Source organism: Bufo gargarizans, unplaced genomic scaffold (assembly GCF_014858855.1).
Source record: "Bufo gargarizans isolate SCDJY-AF-19 unplaced genomic scaffold, ASM1485885v1 original_scaffold_1530_pilon, whole genome shotgun sequence".
In the NCBI taxonomy this organism is placed as follows: domain Eukaryota; kingdom Metazoa; phylum Chordata; class Amphibia; order Anura; family Bufonidae; genus Bufo; species Bufo gargarizans.
The window spans coordinates 772-5,778 of NW_025334401.1; positions in this window are offsets into that span (position 1 = coordinate 772).

A 5,007-nucleotide genomic window follows, 5' to 3' on the forward strand; every position below is an offset into this window, starting at 1 on the left:
ACCGCTGCAGCCCGTCACTGTTCACCGCTGCAGCCCGTCACTGTTCACCGCTGCAGCCCGTCACTGTCACCGCTGCAGCCCGTCACTGTTCACCGCTGCAGCCCGTCACTGTTCACCGCTGCAGCCCGTCACTGTTCACCGCTGCAGCCCGTCACTGTTCACCGCTGCAGCCCGTCACTGTTCACGCTGCAGCCCGTTGTCACGCGGCAGCCGTCACTGTTCACCGCTGCAGCCCGTCACTGTTCACCGCTGCAGCCAGTCACTGTTCACCGCTGCAGCCAGTCACTGTTCACCGCTGCAGCCCGTCACTGTTCACTACATTAGGCTGATTTCACACTTCGGGCAGAAGATCTCAATACCGCAGAAAAATGCTTCCGTTTATTGTCAATGGGGACAAAATGTACAAACCGGATTCCAAAAAAGTTGGAACACTATACAAATCGTGAATAAATACTGAATGCAATGATGTGGAGGTGCCAACTTCTAATATTTTATTCAGAATAGAACATAAATCACGGAACAAAAGTTTAAACTGAGAAAATGTACCATTTTAAGGCAAAAATATGTTGAATCAGAATTTCATGGTGTCAACAAATCCCCAAAAGTTTTCACCACTGTGTGGCATCTCCCCTTCTTCTTACAACACTCAGACGTCTGGGGACCGAGGAGACCAGTTTCTCAAGTTTAGAAATAGGAATGCTCTCCCATTCTTGTCTAATACAGGCCTCTAACTGTTCAATCGTCTTGGGCCTTCTTTGTTGCACCTTCCTCTTTATGATGCGCCAAATGTTCTCTATAGGTGAAAGATCTGGACTGCAGACCGGCCATTTCAGTACCCGGATCCTTCTCCTACGCAGCCATGATGTTGTGATTGATGCAGAATGTGGTCTGGCATTATCTTGTTGAAAAATGCAGGGTCTTCCCTGAAAGAGATGACGTCTGGATGGGAGCAGATGTTGTTCTAGAACCTGAATATATTCTTCTGCATTGATGGTGCCTTTCCAGACATGCAAGCTGCCCATGCCACACGCACTCATGCAACCCCATACCATCAGAGATGCAGGCTTCTGAACTGAGCGTTGATAACAACTTGGGTTGTCCTTGTCCTCTTTGGTCCGGATGACATGGCGTCCCAGATTTCCAAAAAGAACTTCGAATCGTGACTCGTCTGACCACAGAACAGTCTTCCATTTTGCCACACTCCATTTTAAATGATCCCTGGCCCAGTGAAAGCGCCTGAGCTTGTGGATCTTGCTTAGAAATGGCTTCTTCTTTGCACTGTAGAGTTTCAGCTGGCAACGGCGGATGGCGCGGTGGATTGTGGTCACTGACAATGGTTTCTGGAAGTATTCCTGAGCCCATTCTGTGATTTCCTTTACAGTAGCATTCCTGTTTGTGGTGCAGGGTCGTTTAAGGGCCCGGAGATCACGGGCATCCAGTATGGTTTTACGGACTTGACCCTTACGCACAGAGATTGTTCCAGATTCTCTGAATCTTCGGATGATGTTATGCACAGTTGATGATGATAGATGCAAAGTCTTTGGCAGTTTTCGCTGGGTAACACCTTTCTGATATTGCTCCACTATCTTTCTGCCAACATTGTGGGAATTGGTGATCCTCTACCCATCTTGGCTTCTGAGAGACACTGCCACTCTGAGAAGCTCTTTTTATACCCAATCATGTTGCCAATTGACCTAATTAGTGTTAATTGGTCTTCCAGCTCTTCGTTATGCTCAAATTTACTTTTCTCAGCCTCTTATTGCTACTTGTCCCAACTTTTTTGGGATTTGTTGACACCGTGAAAATTTGAATCAACGTATTTTTCCTTTAAAATGATAGATTTACTCGGATTAAACGTTAGATCTGTCATCTACGTTCTATTACAAATAAAATATTGGCATTTGCCGTCTCCACATCATTGCATTCAGTTTTTATTCACAATTTGTTTAGTGTCCCAACGTTTTTGGAATCCGGTTTGGAGCTGAACAGAAGAGAACAGAGAGCTCCAGAATGCATTCCGTGCCATTTGGCTGTGTTCCCAAACTGGAGAGCAAACTGCAGTTTTCTTTCCATCGTGAGATGTGGACCAAAACCGGCATGACCCACAATGCAAGTCAATGGTGTTGGATGCGTTTTCCCGGAGACAATAGAAAACGGATCCGTCCCCCATCGACTTTCAATGGAGTTTATGACGTCATTGCTATGTTAAAGATAATACAACTGGATCCATTCAATAGATGGTTGTATCCCTGCCGCATCAGGCAAACACACAGGTGTGAAAGTAGCCTTAGACCACTGAGGACAGTGATTGGCTGCAGCGGTCATATTCAGTATAGCAGCACATCCCCGCAGTAGTTAGTAAACAGGCAGTGGAAGGAGGTTCGGACCAGCACCACAGAGTGAAAGAGAAGCACTCCCGGGGCCGAACGGCTCCCCCGCATTGACATTGAGGATGCCATTTGCCTGCTATGGCAGCCTCGGGACTCCTGAATGCTCTGAGACCTTTTTCCTAAGTATTAAAACACAAGAAAAACGGTGTTATTATTGTAATCGTACTGACCCGTAGAATGAAGGGAACAGGTCAGTTGTGCTGCATAGGGTATGCTGAAAAAACACGAAACCCATAAAAGCTGTGGCAGAATTGTGGGGATTTTTATTTTTTTTCAAATTCCAGCCCATTTGGAATGTTTTTTTCCAGCTTCCCACTACATCTTATGCAATAGTAAATGGTGCCATTAGAAAGAACAACTTGTCCTGCAGAAAAAATCCCTCATACGGCTGTGTGAATGGATAAAAACAGCCCTGCAAAGGCTGGGTATAAAAAAAACAAAGATGGAAAAGTGGAAAATCGTTGTGTCCTTAAGGCCTCATGCACACGACAGTTTTTTTTCACGGTCCGCAAAAACGGGGTCCGTGGGTCCGTGATCCGTGACCGTTTTTTCGTCCGTGGGTCTTCCTTGATTTTTGGAGGATCCACGGACATGAAAAAAAAGTCGTTTTGGTGTCCGCCTGGCCGTGCGGAGCCAAACGGATCCGTCCTGAATTACAATGCAAGTCAATGGGGACGGATCCGTTTGATGTTGACACAATATGGTGCCATTTCGGATCCGTCCCCATTGACTTTCAATGTAAAGTCTGGAGTTCTTTTATACCATCGGATTGGAGTTTTCTCCAATCCGATGGTATATTTTAACTTGAAGCGTCCCCATCATCATGGGAACGCCTCTATGTTAGAATATACTGTCGGATATGAGCTACTTCGTGAACCTCAGATCCGACAGTATATTCTAACACAGAGGCGTTCCCATGGTGATGGGGACGCTTCAGGTTAGAATACACTACAAACTTTGTACAAGACTGCCCCCTGCTGCCTGGCAGCACCCGATCTCTTACTGGGGGATATGATAGCACAATTAACCCCTTTAGGTGCGGCACCTAAAGGGGTTAATTGTACTATCATATTCCCCTGTAAGAGATCAGGGCTGCCAGGCAGCAGGGGGCAGCCCCCCCCTCCCCAGTTTGAATATCGTTGGTGGCACAGTGTGCCCCCACCATCGCCCCCCCCCCCTCCCTCCCTCTATTGTATTAAATCGTTGGTGGCACAGTGTGCCAACCACCATCGCCCCCCTCCCTCCCTCTATTGTATTAAATCGTTGGTGGCACAGTGTGCCAACCACCATCGGCCCCCCCTCCCTCCCTCTATTGTATTAAATCGTTGGTGGCACAGTGTGCCAACCACCATCGGCCCCCCTCCCTCCCTCTATTGTATTAAATCGTTGGTGGCACAGTGTGCCAACCACCATCGCCCCCCCCCCCTCCCTCTATAGCAGTAACATTGGTGGCAGTGTGCGGTCTCAACAGTAGAAGATTCATACTTACCTGCTTGCTGCTGCGATGTCTGTGTCCGGCCGGGAGCTCCTCCTACTGGTAAGTGAAAGGTCTGTGCGGCGCATTGCTAAAGAACTGTCACTTACCAGTAGGAGGAGCTCCTGGCCGTTCACAGACATCGCAGCAGCAAGCAGGTAAGTATGAATCTTCTACTGTTGAGACCGCACACTGCCACCAATGTTACTGCTATAGAGGGAGGGGGGGGCGATGGTGGTTGGCACACTGTGCCACCAACGATTTAATACAATAGAGGGAGGGAGGGGGGCCGATGGTGGTTGGCACACTGTGCCACCAACGATTTAATACAATAGAGGGAGGGAGGGGGGCCGATGGTGGTTGGCACACTGTGCCACCAACAATTTAATACAATAGAGGGAGGGAGGGGGGGCGATGGTGGGGGCACACTGTGCCACCAATGATATTCAAACTGGGGAGGGGGGGGGTCTGCCCCCTGCTGCCTGGCAGCCCTGATCTCTTACAGGGGAATATGATAGTACAATTAACCCCTTTAGGTGCCGCACCTGAAGGGGTTAATTGTGCTATCATATCCCCCTGTAAGAGATCGGGTGCTGCCAGGCAGCAGGGGGCAGTCTTGTACAAAGTTTGCAGTGTATTCTAACTAGAAGCGTCCCCATCACCATGGGAACGCTTCTGTGTTAGAATATACTGTCGGAAATGAGTTTTCACGAAGTGAAAACTTAGATCAGAAAAAGCTTTTATGCAGACGGATCTTCGGATCCGTCTGTATGAAAGCAACCTACGGCCACGGATCACGGACACGGATGCCAATCTTGTGTGCATCCGTGTTCTTTCACGGACCCATTGACTTGAATAGGACAGGTCATATTTTTTTGACGGACAGGATACACGGATCACGGCCTCGGCTGCAAAACGGTGCATTTTCCGATTTTTCCACGGACCCATTGAAAGTCAATGGGTCCGCGAAAAAAAACAGAAAATGGCACAACGGCCACGGATGCACACAACGGTCGTGTGCATGAGGCCTAAGGGATTAATTATTATGCACAACGCTTTAATAAGCAGAAAACTTGAAACTAAAAACATAACCTAAATGGTATAAGTGACCTTCTGTTTCATTTCAGTGCACATTTATTTTCC